The sequence below is a fragment of the Salmo salar genome, unplaced genomic scaffold (assembly GCF_905237065.1).
Source record: "Salmo salar unplaced genomic scaffold, Ssal_v3.1, whole genome shotgun sequence".
Classification (NCBI taxonomy): domain Eukaryota; kingdom Metazoa; phylum Chordata; class Actinopteri; order Salmoniformes; family Salmonidae; genus Salmo; species Salmo salar.
The window spans coordinates 65144-87500 of NW_025550451.1; the positions used below are offsets into that span (position 1 = coordinate 65144).

Consider the following 22357-nt stretch of genomic DNA (forward strand, 5'->3'; position numbering starts at 1 on the left):
GGTTCTAGAGGCAGCTCCCCTGATCAACAGGATCTAGAGGCAGCTCCCCTGATCAACAGGTTCTAGAGGTGTATCTCCGCTGATCAACAGGTTCTAGAGGCAGCTCCCCTGATCAACAGGTTCTAGAGGTGTATCTCCCCTGATCAACAGGTTCTAGAGGTGTATCTCCCCTGATCAACAGGATCTAGAGGCAGCTCCCCTGATCAACAGGTTCTAGAGGCAGCTCCCCTGATCACCAGGTTCTAGAGGCAGCTCCCCTGATCAACAGGTTCTAGAGGTGTATCTCCCCTGATCAACAGGTTCTAGAGGTGTATCTCCCCTGATCAACAGGATCTAGAGGCAGCTCCCCTGATCAACAGGTTCTAGAGGCAGCTCCCCTGATCACCAGGTTCTAGAGGCAGCTCCCCTGATCAACAGGTTCTAGAGGCAGCTCCCCTGATCAACAGGTTCTAGAGGCAGCTCCCCTGATCAACAGGTTCTAGAGGCAGCTCCCCTGATCAACAGCTAACAGGTTCTAGAGGTGTAGCTCCCCTGATCAACAGGTTCTAGAGGTGTATCTCCCCTGATCAACAGGTTCTAGAGGTGTATCTTCCCTGATCAACAGGATCTAGAGGCAGCTCCCCTGATCAACAGGTTCTAGAGGCAGCTCCCCTGATCACCAGGTTCTAGAGGCAGCTCCCCTGATCAACAGGTTCTAGAGGCAGCTCCCCTGATCAACAGGTTCTAGAGGCAGCTCCCCTGATCAACAGCTAACAGGTTCTAGAGGTGTAGCTCCCCTGATCAACAGCTAACAGGTTCTAGAGGTGTAGCTCCCCTGATCAACAGGTTCTAGAGGTGTATCTCCCCTGATCAACAGGTTCTAGAGGTGTATCTCCCCTGATCAACAGGTTCTAGAGGTGTATCTCCCCTGATCAACAGGTTCTAGAGGTGTATCTCCCCTGATCAACAGGTTCTAGAGGTGTATCTCCCCTGATCAGCAGGTTCTAGAGGTGTATCTCCCCTGATCAACAGGTTCTAGAGGTGTATCTCCCCTGATCAACAGGTTCTAGAGGTGTATCTCCCCTGATCAACAGGTTCTAGAGGTGTATCTCACCTGATCAACAGGTTCTAGAGGTGTATCTCACCTGATCAACAGGCTAACAGCTTCTGTAAATCCGTTCTAGTCAGCCATAATAGATCTCCCTGTTTGTTTAATTTACAGGTGACTAAGTAAACCATCAGAGATGGTAAACACTGTGGTATGACTGTATACGTGAGAACGTACAGTGACAAAGGAAACACGGGTGAAATCTAAGATTTGTCTGTCTCACTGTCAACACTAATACATCACGTGGGGAATTAACCCTTGGAGAATATATTTAGGAGGGTTTTGTTGGGGGGGGAAACGAGATCACAAGAAAACTGATGGATATTTTAAAGAAAATTCAGTTTTTTCATCTGCACAGATCTTCTATTGAATGTGTTTTAGTAAAAATGTTCAGTGTAAATTGTTGAAAGTAGTCATTGTGCTTAGAGTTTTATGGTTTGTTGTACTTTGAAATCAGTGTTTTTTTTTGTTCGGCAGACATTTTAAGTACAAGAAAAAAGAGCAAATCTGTTATTGTGGAATTGACCTCTGACCCTGCATCTTAATAACACAATGTTACCTGGTCCATCTCTGACCCTGCTACTTAATAACACAATGTTACCTGGTCCATCTCTGACCCTGCTACTTAATAACACAATGTTACCTGGTCCATCTCTGACCCTGCTACTTAGAAACACAATGTTACCTGGTCCATCTCTGACCCTGCTACTTAGAAACACAATGTTACCTGGTCCATCTCTGACCCTGCTACTTAGAAACACAATGTTACCTGGTCCATCTCTGACCCTGCTACTTAATAACACAATGTTACCTGGCCCATCTCTGACCCTGCTACTTAATAACACAATGTTACCTGGTCCATCTCTGACCCTGCTACTTAGAAACACAATGTTACCTGGCCCATCTCTGACCCTGCTACTTAGAAACACAATGTTACCTGGTCCATCTCTGACCCTGCTACTTAATAACACAATGTTACCTGGTCCATCTCTGACCCTGCTACTTAGAAACACAATGTTACCTGGTCCATCTCTGACCCTGCTACTTAGAAACACAATGTTACCTGGTCCATCTCTGACCCTGCTACTTAATAACACAATGTTACCTGGCCCATCTCTGACCCTGCTACTTAATAACACAATGTTACCTGGTCCATCTCTGACCCTGCTACTTAGAAACACAATGTTACCTGGCCCATCTCTGACCCTGCTACTTAATAACACAATGTTACCTGGCCCATCTCTGACCCTGCTACTTAGAAACACAATGTTACCTGGTCCATCTCTGACCCTGCTACTTAGAAACACAATGTTACCTGGCCCATCTCTGACCCTGCTACTTAGAAACACAATGTTACCTGGTCCATCTCTGACCCTGCTACTTAGAAACACAATGTTACCTGGTCCATCTCTGACCCTGCTACTTAGAAACACAATGTTACCTGGTCCATCTCTGACCCTGCTACTTAGAAACACAATGTTACCTGGCCCATCTCTGACCCTGCTACTTAGAAACACAATGTTACCTGGTCCATCTCTGACCCTGCTACTTAGAAACACAATGTTACCTGGCCCATCTCTGACCCTGCTACTTAGAAACACAATGTTACCTGGCCCATCTCTGACCCTGCTACTTAGAAACACAATGTTACCTGGTCCATCTCTGACCCTGCTACTTAATAACACAATGTTACCTGGCCCATCTCTGACCCTGCTACTTAGTAACACAATGTTACCTGGTCCATCTCTGACCCTGCTACTTAGAAACACAATGTTACCTGGCCCATCTCTGACCCTGCTACTTAATAACACAATGTTACCTGGCCCATCTCTGACCCTGCTACTTAGAAACACAATGTTACCTGGTCCATCTCTGACCCTGCTACTTAGAAACACAATGTTACCTGGCCCATCTCTGACCCTGCTACTTAGAAACACAATGTTACCTGGTCCATCTCTGACCCTGCTACTTAGAAACACAATGTTACCTGGTCCATCTCTGACCCTGCTACTTAGAAACACAATGTTACCTGGTCCATCTCTGACCCTGCTACTTAGAAACACAATGTTACCTGGCCCATCTCTGACCCTGCTACTTAGAAACACAATGTTACCTGGTCCATCTCTGACCCTGCTACTTAGAAACACAATGTTACCTGGCCCATCTCTGACCCTGCTACTTAGAAACACAATGTTACCTGGCCCATCTCTGACCCTGCTACTTAGAAACACAATGTTACCTGGTCCATCTCTGATCCTGCTACTTAGAAACACAATGTTACCTGGCCCATCTCTGACCCTGCTACTTAATAACACAATGTTACCTGGCCCATCTCTGATCCTGCTACTTAATAACACAATGTTACCTGGTCCATCTCTGACCCTGCTACTTAATAACACAATGTTACCTGGCCCATCTCTGACCCTGCTACTTAATAACACAATGTTACCTGGCCCATCTCTGACCCTGCTACTTAATAACACAATGTTACCTGGTCCATCTCTGACCCTGCTACTTAGAAACACAATGTTACCTGGTCCATCTCTGACCCTTCTACTTAGAAACACAATGTTACCTGGTCCATCTCTGACCCTGCTACTTAGAAACACAATGTTACCTGGCCCATCTCTGACCCTGCTACTTAGAAACACAATGTTACCTGGTCCATCTCTGACCCTGCTACTTAGAAACACAATGTTACCTGGCCCATCTCTGACCCTGCTACTTAGAAACACAATGTTACATGGTCCATCTCTGACCCTGCTACTTAGAAACACAATGTTACCTGGCCCATCTCTGATCCTGCTACTTAGAAACACAATGTTACCTGGTCCATCTCTGATCCCGCTACTTAGAAACACAATGTTACCTGGCCCATCTCTGACCCTGCTACTTAGAAACACAATGTTACCTGGTCCATCTCTGACCCTGCTACTTAGAAACACAATGTTACCTGGTCCATCTCTGACCCTGCTACTTAGAAACACAATGTTACCTGGTCCATCTCTGACCCTGCTACTTAGAAACACAATGTTACCTGGCCCATCTCTGACCCTGCTACTTAGAAACACAATGTTACCTGGTCCATCTCTGACCCTGCTACTTAGAAACACAATGTTACCTGGCCCATCTCTGACCCTGCTACTTAGAAACACAATGTTACCTGGCCCATCTCTGACCCTGCTACTTAGAAACACAATGTTACCTGGTCCATCTCTGACCCTGCTACTTAATAACACAATGTTACCTGGCCCATCTCTGACCCTGCTACTTAATAACACAATGTTACCTGGTCCATCTCTGACCCTGCTACTTAGAAACACAATGTTACCTGGCCCATCTCTGACCCTGCTACTTAATAACACAATGTTACCTGGCCCATCTCTGACCCTGCTACTTAGAAACACAATGTTACCTGGCCCATCTCTGACCCTGCTACTTAGAAACACAATGTTACCTGGTCCATCTCTGACCCTGCTACTTAGAAACACAATGTTACCTGGTCCATCTCTGACCCTGCTACTTAGAAACACAATGTTACCTGGTCCATCTCTGACCCTGCTACTTAGAAACACAATGTTACCTGGCCCATCTCTGACCCTGCTACTTAGAAACACAATGTTACCTGGTCCATCTCTGACCCTGCTACTTAGAAACACAATGTTACCTGGCCCATCTCTGACCCTGCTACTTAGAAACACAATGTTACCTGGCCCATCTCTGACCCTGCTACTTAGAAACACAATGTTACCTGGTCCATCTCTGATCCTTCTACTTAGAAACACAATGTTACCTGGCCCATCTCTGACCCTGCTACTTAATAACACAATGTTACCTGGCCCATCTCTGATCCTGCTACTTAATAACACAATGTTACCTGGTCCATCTCTGACCCTGCTACTTAATAACACAATGTTACCTGGCCCATCTCTGACCCTGCTACTTAATAACACAATGTTACCTGGCCCATCTCTGACCCTGCTACTTAATAACACAATGTTACCTGGTCCATCTTTGACCCTGCTACTTAGAAACACAATGTTACCTGGTCCATCTCTGACCCTGCTACTTAGAAACACAATGTTACCTGGTCCATCTCTGACCCTGCTACTTAGAAACACAATGTTACCTGGCCCATCTCTGACCCTGCTACTTAGAAACACAATGTTACCTGGCCCATCTCTGACCCTGCTACTTAGAAACACAATGTTACCTGGTCCATCTCTGACCCTGCTACTTAGAAACACAATGTTACCTGGCCCATCTCTGACCCTGCTACTTAGAAACACAATGTTACATGGTCCATCTCTGACCCTGCTACTTAGAAACACAATGTTACCTGGCCCATCTCTGATCCTGCTACTTAGAAACACAATGTTACCTGGTCCATCTCTGACCCCGCTACTTAGAAACACAATGTTACCTGGCCCATCTCTGACCCTGCTACTTAGAAACACAATGTTACCTGTCCCATCTCTGACCCTGCTACTTAATAACACAATTTTACCTGGTCCATCTCTAACCCTGCTACTTAGAAACACAATGTTACCTGGCCCATCTCTGACCCTGCTACTTAGAAACACAATGTTACCTGGCCCATCTCTGACCCTGCTACTTAGAAACACAATGTTACCTGGTCCATCTCTGACCCTGCTACTTAGAAACACAATGTTACCTGGTCCATCTCTTATCCTGCTACTTAGAAACACAATGTTACCTGGCCCATCTCTGACCCTGCTACTTAATAACACAATGTTACCTGGCCCATCTCTGATCCTGCTACTTAATAACACAATGTTACCTGGTCCATCTCTGACCCTGCTACTTAATAACACAATGTTACCTGGCCCATCACTGACCCTGCTACTTAATAACACAATGTTACCTGGCCCATCTCTGACCCTGCTACTTAATAACACAATGTTACCTGGTCCATCTCTGACCCTGCTACTTAGAAACACAATGTTACCTGGTCCATCTCTGACCCTGCTACTTAGAAACACAATGTTACCTGGTCCATCTCTGACCCTGCTACTTAGAAACACAATGTTACCTGGCCCATCTCTGACCCTGCTACTTAGAAACACAATGTTACTTGGTCCATCTCTGACCCTGCTACTTAGAAACACAATGTTACCTGGTCCATCTCTGACCCTGCTACTTAGAAACACAATGTTACCTGGCCCATCTCTGATCCTGCTACTTAGAAACACAATGTTACCTGGTCCATCTCTGACCCTGCTACTTAGAAACACAATGTTACCTGGTCCATCTCTGATCCCGCTACTTAGAAACACAATGTTACCTGGCCCATCTCTGACCCTGCTACTTAGAAACACAATGTTACCTGGCCCATCTCTGACCCTGCTACTTAGAAACACAATCTTACCTGGTCCATCTCTGACCCTGCTACTTAGAAACACAATGTTACCTGGTCCATCTCTGATCCTGCTACTTAGAAACACAATGTTACCTGGCCCATCTCTGACCCTGCTACTTAATAACACAATGTTACCTGGCCCATCTCTGATCCTGCTACTTAATAACACAATGTTACCTGGTCCATCTCTGACCCTGCTACTTAATAACACAATGTTACCTGGCCCATCTCTGACCCTGCTACTTAATAACACAATGTTACCTGGCCCATCTCTGACCCTGCTACTTAATAACACAATGTTACCTGGTCCATCTCTGACCCTGCTACTTAGAAACACAATGTTACCTGGTCCATCTCTGACCCTGCTACTTAGAAACACAATGTTACCTGGTCCATCTCTGACCCTGCTACTTAATAACACAATGTTACCTGGCCCATCTCTGACCCTGCTACTTAGAAACACAATGTTACCTGGTCCATCTCTGACCCTGCTACTTAGAAACACAATGTTACCTGGCCCATCTCTGACCCTGCTACTTAGAAACACAATGTTACCTGGTCCATCTCTGACCCTGCTACTTAGAAACACAATGTTACCTGGCCCATCTCTGACCCTGCTACTTAGAAACACAATGTTACCTGGTCCATCTCTGACCCTGCTACTTAGAAACACAATGTTACCTGGCCCATCTCTGACCCTGCTACTTAGAAACACAATGTTACCTGGTCCATCTCTGACCCTGCTACTTAGAAACACAATGTTACCTGGCCCATCTCTGATCCTTCTACTTAGTAGCACAATGTTACCTGGTCCATCTCTGACCCTGCTACTTGGAAACACAATGTTACCTGGTCCATCTCTGACCCTGCTACTTAGAAACACAATGTTACCTGGCCCATCTCTGACCCTGCTACTTAGCAACACAATGTTACCTGGCCCATCTCTGACCCTGCTACTTAGAAACACAATGTTACCTGGTCCATCTCTGACCCTGCTACTTAGAAACACAATGTTAACTGGTCCATCTCTGACCCTGCTACTTAGAAACACAATATTACCTGGTCAATTACTGACTCTGCTACTTAGAAACACAATGTTACCTGGTCCATCTCTGACCCTGCTACTTAGAAACACAATGTTACCTGGCCCATCTCTGATCCTGCTACTTAATAACATAATGTTACCTGGTCCATCTCTGACCCTGCTACTTAATAACACAATGTTACCTGGCCCATCTCTGACCCTGCTACTTAATAACACAATGTTACCTGGTCCATCTCTGACCCTGCTACTTAGAAACACAATGTTACCTGGCCCATCTCTGACCCTGCTACTTAATAACACAATGTTACCTGGTCCATCTCTGACCCTGCTACTTAGAAACACAATGTTACCTGGTCCATCTCTGACCCTGCTACTTAGAAACACAATGTACCTGGCCCATCTCTGATCCTGCTACTTAGAAACACAATGTTACCTGGTCCATCTCTGACCCTGCTACTTAGAAACACAATGTACCTGGCCCATCTCTGACCCTGCTACTTAGTAGCACAATGTTACCTGGCCCATCTCTGACCCTGCTACTTAATAACACAATGTTACCTGGCCCATCTCCGATCCTGCTACTTAGAAACACAATGTTACCTGGCCCATCTCTGATCCTGCTACTTAATAACACAATGTTACCTGGTCCATCTCTGACCCTGCTACTTAATAACACAATGTAACCTGGTCCATCTCTGATCCTGCTACTTAGAAACACAATGTTACCTGGTCCATCTCTGACCCTGCTACTTAGAAACACAATGTTACCTGGCCCATCTCTGACCCTGCTACTTAGTAGCACAATGTTACCTGGGCCATCTCTGATCCTGCTACTTAGTAGCACAATGTTACCTGGCCCATCTCTGACCCTGCTACTTAGAAACACAATGTTACCTGGCCCATCTCTGACCCTGCTACTTAGTAGCACAATGTTACCTGGCCCATCTCTGACCCTGCTACTTAGTAGCACAATGTTACCTGGCCCATCTCTGACCCTGCTACTTAGTAGCACAATGTTACCTGGTCCATCTCTGACCCTGCTACTTAGAAACACAATGTACCTGGCCCATCTCTGACCCTGCTACTTAGTAGCACAATGTTACCTGGCCCATCTCTGACCCTGCTACTTAGTAGCACAATGTTACCTGGCCCATCTCTGACCCTGCTACTTAATAACACAATGTTACCTGGTCCATCTCTGACCCTGCTACTTAGAAACACAATGTTACCTGGCCCATCTCTGACCCTGCTACTTAGAAACACAATGTTACCTGGCCCATCTCTGACACCAATGACACTGCTACTTAATAACACAATGTTACCTGGGCCATCTCTGACACCAATGACCCTGAAATCTAAATGCAATGTTACCTGTCGCCCTTCTGACAGCAGTAAGGAAGTATCATGTCCCTGGAGGTGTAGTTCTGTAGCCAGCGTCTTGAAGATGTAGAGGTGAGACTCAAACATGATGGGAGGGACAACGATGATCCTGGAGGACCAGCATGCACTGGGGTACAGGGAGAGGTGGAGGTGGAGGAAGAGGAGGAGGGAGAGGAGCGACGGGGGAGGGTGCATGGCTGGGAGGAACAGCGGGGAAGGGAGGAGAGGAAGAGAGAAAAAATAGACATCAGGACAGAACAGATATATATCAGGCTGTATCAGGATCAATAACACCAGGACAGAACACATATATATCAGGCTGTATCAGGATCAATAACACCAGGACAGAACACATATATATCAGGCTGTATCAGGATCAATAACACCAGGACAGAACACATATATATCAGGCTGTATCAGGATCAATAACACCAGGACAGAACACATATATATCAGGCTGTATCAGGATCAATAACACCAGGACAGAACACATATATATCAGGCTGACCTCTCTCCCTCCCTCCCTCCCTCCATCTCTTCTTCTCTCTCCCTCCCTCTCTCTCTCTCTCCTCCCTCTCTCTCTTCCTCCCTCTCTTCCTCCCTCTCTCCCCTCCTCCCTCTCCCTCCTCCCTCCTCCCTCTCCCTCCCTCTCCTCCCTCTCCCTCCTCCCTCCCTCCCTCCCTCTCCCTCCTCCCTCCCTCCCTCCCTCCTCCCTCCTCCCTCCTCCTCCCTCCCTCCCTCCTCCCTCCCTCCCTCCCTCCTCCTCCTCCCTCCCTCCCTCCTCCCTCCTCCCTCCCTCTCCTCCATCTCTTCTTCTCTCTCCCTCCCTCTCTCTCTCTCCTCCCTCCCTCTCTCTCTTCTCCCTCTCTTCCTCCCTCTCTCCTCCTCCCTCTCCTCCCTCCCTCCCTCCCTCTCCCTCCCTCCCTCCTCCCTCCCTCCCTCCTCCCTCCCTCCCTCCCTCCCTCCCTCCCTCCCTCCTCCTCTCTCTCTCCCTCCTCTCCTCTCTTCCTCTCTCTCTCCCTCCCTCCCTCCCTCCTCCCTCCTCCCTCCCTCCTCCCTCCCTCCCTCCCTCCTCCCTCCCTCCTCTCTCTCTCCTCCTCTCCCTCTCTCCTCCCTCCCTCCCTCCTCCCTCCCTCCTCCCTCCCTCCCTCCTCCCTCCCTCCCTCCCTCCCTCCCTCCCTCCCTCCCTCCCTCCCTCCATCTCTTCTTCTCTCTCTCTTCCTCTCTCTCTCCCTCCTCCCTCTCTCTCTTCCTCCCTCCCTCCCTCTCCCTCCCTCCCTCCCTCCTCCCTCTCCCTCCCTCCCTCCCTCCTCCCTCCCTCCTCCCTCCCTCCCTCCCTCCCTCCCTCCTCCCTCCCTCCCTCCCTCTTTCTCTCTCCCTCCCTCTCCCTCTCTTCCTCTCTCTCTCCTCCTCCCTCCTCCCTCCCCCTCCCTCCTCCCTCCCTCCCTCCTCCTCCCTCCCTCCCTCCTCCCCTCCCTCCTCCCTCTCCTCCCTCCTCCCTCCCTCCCTCCCTCTTTCTCTCTCCCTCCCTCTCCTCTCCTCCCTCTCTCTCTCCCTCCCTCCCTCCCTCCCTCCCTCCCTCCCTCTCCCTCCCTCCAGCCCCCTCCCCTCTCTCTCTCTCCCTCCCTCTCTCACTCTTCCTCTCTCTCTCTCTCTTTCTCCTTATCTATCTCCCTCCCTCTCTCCCTCCCTCTGTCTCTCTCTCCCTCCCTCCCTCCCTCCTCCTCCCTCCCTCCCTCCCTCCCTCCCTCCCTCCCATATATAGTCATCAATGACAACCCGTGTGGGTAGAACGAGCAGCGTTCAAACCCCTTGCTGCTATCTGGAAACACACACAAACACAATGGGCCTTTACGGCAACCAGATCCCAGCTAAATATCGGAGGCCCACCCCCATACTGATGAATCTAACACTCAAAACCCAGTTCACAGCCTGAGTGTGTGTGTGGTTGGTGTATGTGGTGTGGTGTGTGTGGTGTGTGTGTGTGTGTGTGTGTGTGTGTGTGAGGTGTATGTGTGGTTGGTGTGTGTGTGTGTGTGTGTGTGTGTGTGTGTGTGTGTGTGTGTGTGTGTGTGTGTGTGTGTGTGTGTGTGTGTGTGTGTGTGTGTGTGTGTGTGTGTGTGTGTGTGTGTGTGTGTGTGTGTGTGTGTGTGTGTGTGAGGTGTGTGTGTGTGTGTGTGTGTGTGTGTGTGTGTGTGTGTGTGTGTGTGTGTGTGTGTGTGTGTGTGTGTGTGTGTGTGTGTGTGTGTGTGTGTGTGTGTGTGTGTGAGGTGTATGTGTGGTTGGTGTGTGTGTGTGTGTGTGTGTGTGTGAGTGTGACTAAACGGTCTAAGTATACAATAGGTAACTGATTAGGAGGCGTTCTGAGTGTGTTGCCAGACTCATTGTGAAATGAGTTCCAAATGCTTCCCTGTTCCCTTTATAGTGCACTACATTTGACCAGGGCCTTATGGGGAATAATAACTGAGATTCAGAAATGTGTATCTATAGCTATCTATCTATCTATGCTATCTATCTATCTATCTATCTATCTATCTATCTATCTATCTATCTATCTATCTATCTATCTATCTATCTATCTATCTATCTATCTATCTATCTATCTATCTATCTATCTATCTATCTATCTATCTATCTATCTATCTATCTATCTATCTATCTATCTATCTATCTATCTATCTATCTATCTATCTATCTATCTATCTATCTATCTATCTATCTATCTATCTATCTATCTATCTATCTATCTATCTATCTATCTATCATCTCTCTGTCTCTCTCTCTCTCTGAGGAGATGTTTAAGAGACGCTGGCTGCCTAGTGATATCAGTAATTTAATAGCGTTCTGTTGGCAGCGCCTGATTCCCAGATAAAGCAGGAATATTACTGTTGTTTCTTTCGGGTTATTGATTACTGCTTGGATAACTTTATCTGCTATTAGGTATTGTTGAATGTTTTATTCTTTAGCGGTGCAGAACACCAGAAGAAACAGCGCTGAATCATTGTAACGTTTGTTAACACTTCTTGTTTTTACCTGATAGGACCCCGGTGTGGTCGTCTGCCTGCAATAGCCAATCCGTGGCGAGGACCGACAAGTTGTGTGTTCCTGAGATGCCGTTAGCTGTATTCTAATTCGACCTTTGGAGCTGATTTCGCCCACTAAAGGCTGTCGCTGACTGGATGGGGTTTGTTTGTTTGTTTGCTTGCTTGCCGCACCATTCTCGGGTAAACAGCATTGCTTGCTGTTTGGGGGGGTTTTAGGCTGGGTTTCTGTACAGCACTTTGAGAATATCAACTGATGTAAGAAGGGCTTTATAAATACATTTGATTTGATTTGATTTTGCTTTGCTTTGATTTTGATTTAAACCCTAGACGGTGTCGTGGGTGAAAAGCCCAGGAGTCCAGCTGTTTCTGAGATACTGGATCAGGCGTGCCTGGCAGCGAAGATCGTACCGCGTTCGAAGTCGCTAGGTCCCCCCCATTCTAAATGTCAATGGAACAGTAACTGAATGCCTCGATGCCTGTCTGCCTGCTTTATATAGCAAGACACAGCCACGTGACTCACTGTCTGTAGGACGGTGTATTTAGAGTTTTAGAGTTTTAGAATTTAGTTTTACAATTTAGAATATTGTATATTTAGAGTTTTAGAATTTTTTAATTTAGAATATTGTGTATTTAGAATTTTAGAATGTAGTTTTAGAATATTGTGTATTTAGAATTTAAAAGTTTTAGAATTTTAGAATTTAGTTTTAGAATATTGTGTATTTAGAATTTTAGAATGTAGTTTTAGAATGTAGAATATTTGTTCTAGGGGAAGGGGGAGAAAGAGAGAGTGACAGACAGAGAGAGGACTCTCTCCCTGTGGCAGCCATCTCGTAGCCATTGTTCTGATGGGCAGATATTGTTACGACCTCCCCTCCTCCCCGCCAGACAGCCTGCTGAATGTCACCATGGCAACCACCTAGCGTCTAGCGCCCGTCAGCCATGCTGCCTCATCACGACTCGGGTTACTAACAGCGGAGTCAGGTTACAACACACACACACACACACACACACACACACACACACACACACACACACACACACACACACAGCTTGAGACAGCCTGTATTTATTTATATGTATTTAACCTTTATTTAACTAGGCAAGTTAGTTAAGAACAAATTCTTATTTACAATGACGGCCTACGCCGGCCAATCCCTACCCCGGACGACGTTGGGCCAATTGCGGACACCCAATGGGGACTCCAAAATCACGGCCGGTTGTGATACAGCCTGGAATGGAACCAGGGTCTGTAGTGACGCCTCTAGTACTGAGATGCAGTGCCTTAGACCGCTGTGATACAGCCTGGAATGGAACCAGGGTCTGTAGTGACGCCTCTAGAACTGAGATGCAGTGCCTTAGACCGCTGTGATACAGCCTGGAATCGAACCAGGGTCTGTAGTGACGCCTCTAGAACTGAGATGCAGTGCCTTAGACCTTTGCGATACAGCCTGGAATCGAACCGGGGTCTGTAGTGACGCCTTTAGAACTGAGATGCAGTGCCTTAGACCGCTGGCCACTCGGGAGCCCTCTGTAGACCCCCACTGATCCTCTGGGTCTGATGGTAGTGTGGGAGTTAATGTAATGGAACTAGGGGCAGCTGATATGCTGAGCCACTAATGTAAACAATGAGTACATTGGCCGGATAGAGAGGTGGTGGCAATTGCCATCTCTGAGTAGGATGTCATGCCAGAGATTGCATTAGCTGAGAACATAGATACATTTGTGCCTTCTGACTTACCAATGTCAGGAGGAAGCAGGAGGAAGGATGGTGGCAGATTGACCGACATGTGCAATAAATGTATTATTTTGTTGTATGAGCTAGGGGGTTCTGCCACCATTGTAATCCAAAATCGGAACAGATGTGGGCGTTATCAGGCGTAAACAAGCAAGGAACTCGGGTTGGAAGATAACGGTGGCGGAAGAACTAAAGGGAGTAATTTCATTAACATATGGGATGTACCCATATGCTGTATGCGTATAAAAGCAGAGCCGATGCTCAGGGAAGTTAGATGTTCCGCGGATCACCTCGGCTTTTGCTACTTTGTATTAAAGCCTATATTGAATTCAAGAGTTCTTGTAAGAGTGTTATATTTTTGAAGCAATATTCCATGACCAGTAGTCAGCTAGCCACTGCTAGCGGTCAACAGCTAACCTTTAGCCTTGACAACTCCTGCCAGTCTGCTCAGCGTGATTCAACCCAGAGAGAATCGGACTTCTTATTCTCCATCTCCCCGGATTCCTACCGCATGCTCTGAACCTCTTCACCTGGATCATCGCAGCTAGCTAGCTAGCTATCCCGATTGGCTTCTCCTGGCTAACGTCTCTGTCCCGAAGCAAGCACCAATTAGCCTGGAGCTAGCCTATGCTAGGCCCATGTCCGGCTAGCTGAAGAGGTCCATCAGCCACTCCTTGGGCTACAACACCTACTTTGCCAATTGGCCTGGACCCCTTTTATTGCCGATACGGAGCCCCGCCGATTCATTACGACTGGACTACCGACGTAATCCGCCCGAGGGGTTTTTTTTTTCAACTGGCCCCACCGTCACGACGTCCCCTGATTGCCCATCTGCTAACCTGCTAGCCGCTGTCCGCTAGCTGTCTAGAGCTGTTAGCTGAAGAAGTCCATCAGCCAATTTCTTGCTGATTGGCCTGGACCATTTTACTACACGAACCCCTGCTGATCTTTCACGACTGATCCGCCGACGTTACAGCCCGAGGGGGCTACAACAGACCTCTTCCGTCACGACGTCCCTCTAAGCCCCTTCTGCTAGCCTGCTAGCGCCCGACCCGCTAGCTGTCTGAATCGCCGTGTCTCCAGCTCGCCCAGCTACTCACAGGACCAAATGATCACTCGGCTACGCATGCCTCTCCCCTAATGTCAATATGCCTCGTCCATTACTGTCCTGGTTAGTGATTACTGTCTTATTTCACTGTAGAGCCTCTAGCCCTGCTCAATACGCCTTAACCAACCATGTTGTCCCACCTCCCACACATGAGGTGACCTCACCTGGTTTAAATGATGTTTCTAGAGACTATATCTCTCTCATAATCACTAAATGCATATGTTTACCTCCACTGTATTCACATCCTACATTGCCTTTGTCTGTACATTATACCTTGAATCTATTCTACCACGCCCAGAAACCTGTTCTTTTTACTCTCTGTTCCGAACGTACCATTACAACCAGTTCTTATAGCCTTTAGCCGTACCCTTATCCCACTCCTCCTCTGTTCCTCTGGTGATGTAATCCAGGCCCTGCAGTGCCTAGCTCCACTCCTACTCCCCAGGCGCTCTCTTTTGATGACTTCTGTAACCGTAAAAGCCTTGGTTTCATGCACGTTAACATTAGAAGCCTCCTCCCTAAGTTTGTTTTATTCACTGCTTTAGCACACTCCGCCAACCCGGATGTCTTAGCCGTGTCTGAATCCTGGCTTAGGAAAACCACCAAAAACCCTGAAATTTCCATCCCTAACTATAACATTTTCTATCAAGATAGAACTGCCAAAGGGGGCGGTGTTGCAATCTACTGCAGAGATAGCCTGCAGAGTCCTATCTTACTATCCAGGTCTGTGCCCAAACAATTTGAGCTTCTAATTTTTAAAATCCACCTTTCCAGAAACAAGTCTCTCACCGTTGCCGCTTGCTATAGACCACCCTCTGCCCCCAGCTGCTATAGACCCCCTTCAGCCCCCAGCTGTTATAGACCACCCTCTGCCTCCAGCTGTTATAGACCACCCTCTGCCCCCAGCTGTTATAGACCACCCTCTGCCCCCAGCTGCTATAGACCCCCTTCAGCCCCCAGCTGTTATAGACCACCCTCTGCCCCCAGCTGTTATAGACCCCCTTCAGCCCCCAGCTGTTATAGACCACCCTCTGCCTCCAGCTGTTATAGACCACCCTCTGCCCCCAGCTGTTATAGACCACCCTCTGCCCCCAGCTGTTATAGACCCCTTCAGCCCCCCAGCTGTTATAGACCACCCTCTGCCCCCAGCTGTTATAGACCCCCTTCAGCCCCCAGCTGTTATAGACCACCCTCAGCCCCCAGCTGCTATAGACCACCCTCAGCCCCCAGCTGCTATAGACCTCCCTCTGCCCCCAGCTGTTATAGACCACCCTCTGCCCCCAGCTGTTATAGACCCCCTTCAGCCCCCCAGCTGTTATAGACCACCCTCTGCCCCCAGCTGCTATAGACCACCCTCTGCCCCCAGCTGCTATAGACCTCCCTCTGCCCCCAGCTGTTATAGACCCCCTCTGCCCCCAGCTGTTATAGACCCCTTCAGCCCCCAGCTGTTATAGACCCCCCCTCTGCCCCCAGCTGCTATAGACCACCCTCTGCCCCCAGCTGTTATAGACCACCCTCTGCCCCCAGCTGTTATAGACCACCCTCTGCCCCCAGCTGTTATAGACCACCCTCTGCCCCCAGCTGTTATAGACCCCCCTCAGCCCCCAGCTGTTATAGACCCCCCTCAGCCCCCAGCTGTTATAGACCACCCTCTGCCCCCAGCTGTTATAGACCACCCTCTGCCCCCAGCTGCTATAGACCACCCTCTGCCCCCAGCTGTTATAGACCCCCTCTGCCCCCAGCTGTTATAGACCACCCTCTGCCCCCAGCTGCTATAGACCACCCTCTGCCCCCAGCTGTTATAGACCCCCTCTGCCCCCAGCTGTTATAGACCCCCCTCTGCCCCCAGCTGTTATAGACCACCCTCTGTCCCCAGCTGCTATAGACCACCCTCTGCCCCCAGCTGCTATAGACCCCCTTCAGCCCCCAGCTGTTATAGACCCCCCCTCAGCCCCCCAGCTGTTATAGACCACCCTCTGCCCCCAGCTGTTATAGACCACCCTCTGCCCCCAGCTGCTATAGACCCCCTTCAGCCCCCAGCTGTTATAGACCACCCTCTGCCCCCAGCTGTTATAGACCACCCTCTGCCCCCAGCTGTTATAGACCACCCTCTGCCCCCCAGCTGTTATAGACCACCCTCTGCCCCCAGCTGCTATAGACCACCCTCTGCCCCCAGCTGCTATAGACCCCCTTCAGCCCCCAGCTGTTATAGACCCCCCTCAGCCCCCCAGCTGTTATAGACCACCCTCTGCCCCCAGCTGTTATAGACCACCCTCTGCCCCCAGCTGCTATAGACCCCCTTCAGCCCCCAGCTGTTATAGACCACCCTCTGCCCCCAGCTGTTATAGACCACCCTCTGCCCCCAGCTGTTATAGACCCCCCTCAGCCCCCAGCTGTTATAGACCACCCTCTGCCCCCAGCTGTTATAGACCACCCTCTGCCCCCAGCTGCTATAGACCCCCTTCAGCCCCCAGCTGTTATAGACCACCCTCTGCCCCCAGCTGTTATAGACCACCCTCTGCCCCCAGCTGCTATAGACCCCCTTCAGCCCCCAGCTGTTATAGACCCCCCCTCAGCCCCCAGCTGTTATAGACCACCCTCTGCCTCCAGCTGTTATAGACCCCCTTCAGCCCCCAGCTGTTATAGACCACCCTCTGCCCCCAGCTGTTATAGACCACCCTCTGCCCCTAGCTGTTATAGACCACCCTCTGCCCCCAGCTGTTATAGACCCCCTCTGCCCCCAGCTGTTATAGACCCCCTTCAGCCCCCAGCTGCTATAGACCACCCTCTGCCCCCAGCTGTTATAGACCACCCTCTGCCCCCCAGCTGTTATAGACCACCCTCTGCCCCCAGCTGTTATAGACCCCCTCTGCCCCCAGCTGTTATAGACCCCCTTCAGCCCCCAGCTGCTATAGACCACCCTCTGCCCCCAGCTGTTATAGACCACCCTCTGCCCCCAGCTGTTATAGACCACCCTCTGACCCCAGCTGCTATAGACCACCCTCTGCCCCCAGCTGTGCCCTGGACACCATATGTGAACTGATTGCCCCCATCTATCTTCTGAGCTCGTGCTACTAGGTGACCTATACTGGGATATGCTTAACACCCCAGCCATCCTACAATCTAAGCTAGATGCCCTCAATCTCACACAAATTATCAAATGAACCTACCAGGTACAACCCCAAATCCACACGGGCACCCTCATAGATATCATCCTGACCAACCTGCCCTCTAAATACACCTCTGCTGTTTTCAACCAAGATCTCAGGGATCACTGCCTCATTGCCTGCATCCGTAATGGGTCAGCGGTCAAACAACCTCCACTCATCACTGTCAAACGCTCCCTGAAACACTTCAACGAGCAGGCCTTTCTAATCGACCTGGCCCGGGTATCCTGGAAGGATATTGACCTCATCCCGTCAGTAGAGGATGCCTGGTTATTCTTTAAAAGTGCTTTCCTCACCATTAAAAAATCCCTATTCAAAAAATGTAGAACCAGGAATAGATATAGTCCTTGGTTCACTCCAGACCTGTCTGCCCTCGACCAGCACAAAACATCCTGTGACGTTCTGCATTAGCATCGGAAAGCCCCCGCGATATGCAACTTTTCAGGGAAGTTAGGAACCAATATACACAGGCAGTTAGGAAAGCTAAGGCTAGCTTTTTCAAACAGAAATTTGCATCCCATAGCACAAACTCCAAAACGTTTCGGGACACTAAAGTCCATGGAGAATAAGAGCACCTCCTCCCAGCTGCCCACTGCACTGAGGCTAGGAAACACTGTCACCACTGATAAATCCGTGATAATTGAGAATTTCAATATGCATTTTTCTACAGCTGGCCATGCTTTCCACCTGGCTACCCCTACCCCAGTCAACAGCACTGCACCCCCCACAGCAACTCGCCCAAGCCTTCCCCATTTCTCCTTCTCCCAAATCCATTCAGCTGATGATCTGAAAGAGCTGCAAAATCTGGACCCCTACAAATCAGCCGGGCTAGACAATCTGGACCCTCTCTTTCTAAAATTATCCGCCAAAATTGTTGCAAACCCTATTACTAGCCTGTTCAACCTCTCTTTCGTATCGTCTGAGATCCCCAAAGATTGGAAAGCTGCCGCGGTCATCCCCCTCTTCAAAGGGGGTGACACTCTAGACCCAAACTGCTACAGACCTATATCCATCCTGCCCTGCCTTTCTAAGGTCTTCGAAAGCCAAGTTAATAAACAGATCACCGACAATTTCGAATCCCACCGTACCTTCTCCGTCATGCAATCTAGTTTCTGAGCTGGTCATGGGTGCACCTCAGCCACGCTCAAGGTCCTAAACGATATCGTAACCGCCATCGATAAGAGACATTACTGTGCAGCTGTCTTCATCGACCTGGCCAAGGCTTTCGACTCTGTCAATCACCACATCCTCATCGGCAGACTCAACAGCCTTGGTTTCTCAAATGACTGCCTCGCCTGGTACACCAACTACTTCTCAGACAGAGTTCAGTGTTTCAAATCGGAGGGCCTGTTGTCCGGACCTCTGGCAGTCTCTATGGGGTGCCACAGGGTTCAATTCTCGGGCCGACTCTCTTCTCTGTATACATCAATGATGTCGCTCTTGCTGCTGGTGATTCTCTGATCCACCTCTACGCAGACGACACCATTCTGTATACTTCTGGCTGTCACGAATTCCACCGAAGTTGGTTCCTCTCCTTGTTCGGGCGGCGTTCGGCAGTCGGCGTCACCGGTCTTCTAGCCATCTTCGATCCACGTTTCATTTTCCATTTGTTTTGTCTTGTTTCCCTACACACTCTGTTCCACCTGGTCCCCGATCTAGACGAATAACCAACCGCTTTAGGTTGACGACATAGATATAGGACGACATAGATATGTTGTGTACGAATCCAACCAGCTCCATAGAAACAGTTCTGAGGAACAGCAACAGCTATATTATAACCAGTAAAGAGGCATCATCCTCTCACAAAACCCAACTCAGGAAAGTACAATATCAACACGAGGCAGGAGGAAAACACCTGAGGTGACATACCTGAGTCTGTGTTTGCATAGAAACAGTCTCACCCTCCTCCCCCGCCCCTCTCTCCCTGTCTCTCTCTCCCTGTCTCTCTCTAACTAGTCTGACCAGCTCATGATCCTTCTCTCTCGCTCTCTCTCTCTAACTATTCTGACCAGCTCATGATCCTTCTGTCTGTCTGTCTGTCTGTCTGTCTGTCTGTCTGTCTGTCTGTCTGTCTGTCTGTCTGTCTGTCTGTCTGTCTGTCTGTCTGTCTGTCTGTCTGTCTGTCTGTCTGTCTCTCTCTCTCTCTAACTAGTCTGACCAGCTCTTGGCCTGTAGAATAGCACACAGAAAGAGAGAGTCAGTTTGGTTATATATCTCTCCTTCTAATTCCTTGTGATGAAAACCATTTTAGTTGACCTAATGAGTAAAACACAGCTTTGGTTACACCCCATAGCAGAGGGAAGTAGGGCTGCTGAGGCTGCTTCTGCACCCCCCCCCCATTTTTTTTAAATTTTTCATAAAAGCAGTTAACTGGGCCTTTACTAGTCCTGTATTAACTGGGCCTTTACTAGTCCTGTATTAACAGACCTTTACTAGTCCTGTATTAACAGACCTTTACTAGTCATGTATTAGTGGACCTTTACTAGTCCTGTATTAACAGACCTTTACTAGTCCTGTATTAACAGACCTTTACTAGTCCTGTATTAAACAGACCTTTACTAGTCCTGTATTAACAGACCTTTACTAGTCCTGTATTAACAGACCTTTACTAGTCCTGTATTAGAACAGACTACAGACATTATGGATCAACATTAACTAAGGTAGAACAGACTACAGACATTATGGATCAACATTAACTAAGGTAGAACAGACTACAGACATTATGGATCAACATTAACTAAGGTAGAACAGACTACAGACATTATGGATCAACATTAACTAAGGTAGAACAGACTACAGACATTATGGATCAACATTAACTAAGGTAGAACAAGACTACAGACATTATGGATCAACATTAACTAAGGTAGAACAGACTACAGACATTATGGATCAACATTAACTAAGGTAGAACAGACTACAGACATTATGGATCAACATTAACTAAGGTAGAACAGACTACAGACATTATGGATCAACATTAACTAAGGTAGAACAGACTACAGACATTATGGATCAACATTAACTAAGGTAGAACAGACTACAGACATTATGGATCAACATTAACTAAGGTAGAACAGACTACAGACATTATGGATCAACATTAACTAAGGTAGAACAGACTACAGACATTATGGATCAACATGGACTAAGGTAGAACAGACTACAGACATTATGGATCAACATTAACTAAGGTAGAACAGACTACAGACATTATGGATCAACATTAACTAAGGTAGAACAGACTACAGACATTATGGATCAACATTAACTAAGGTAGAACAGACTACAGACATTATGGATCAACATTAACTAAGGTAGAACAAGACTACAGACATTATGGATCAACATTAACTAAGGTAGAACAGACTACAGACATTATGGATCAACATTAACTAAGGTAGAACAGACTACAGACATTATGGATCAACATTAACTAAGGTAGAACAGACTACAGACATTATGGATCAACATTAACTAAGGTAGAACAGACTACAGACATTATGGATCAACATTAACTAAGGTAGAACAGACTACAGACATTATGGATCAACATTAACTAAGGTAGAACAGACTACAGACATTATGGATCAACATTAACTAAGGTAGAACAGACTACAGACATTATGGATCAACATTAACTAAGGTAGAACAGACTACAGACATTATGGATCAACATTAACTAAGGTAGAACAGACTACAGACATTATGGATCAACATTAACTAAGGTAGAACAGACTACAGACATTATGGATCAACATTAACTAAGGTAGAACAGACTACAGACATTATGGATCAACATTAACTAAGGTAGAACAAGACTACAGACATTATGGATCAACATTAACTAAGGTAGAACAAGACTACAGACATTATGGATCAACATGGACTAAGGTAGAACAAGACTACAGACATTATGGATCAACATTAACTAAGGTAGAACAGACTACAGACATTATGGATCAACATTAACTAAGGTAGAACAAGACTACAGACATTATGGATCAACATTAACTAAGGTAGAACAGACTACAGACATTATGGATCAACATTAACTAAGGTAGAACAGACTACAGACATTATGGATCAACATTAACTAAGGTAGAACAGACTACAGACATTATGGATCAACATTAACTAAGGTAGAACAGACTACAGACATTATGGATCAACATTAACTAAGGTAGAACAAGACTACAGACATTATGGATCAACATTAACTAAGGTAGAACAGACTACAGACATTATGGATCAACATTAACTAAGGTAGAACAGACTACAGACATTATGGATCAACATTAACTAAGGTAGAACAGACTACAGACATTATGGATCAACATTAACTAAGGTAGAACAGACTACAGACATTATGGATCAACATTAACTAAGGTAGAACAGACTACAGACATTA

The 22357-nt window shown here is 47.6% G+C and overlaps 1 protein-coding gene across 1 annotated transcript in view; it reads right to left on the reverse strand.

Moving 5' to 3' along the window:
• Positions 1-22357, reverse strand: part of LOC123739467 (uncharacterized) — an 88225-nt gene that overhangs the window by 64528 nt on the left and 1340 nt on the right. Inside the window, exon 2 of the mRNA XM_045713814.1 lies at positions 8884-9089. The gene's annotated coding sequence lies outside the window, so the exon portion shown is untranslated. The remainder of the gene's footprint in view (positions 1-8883; positions 9090-22357) is intronic.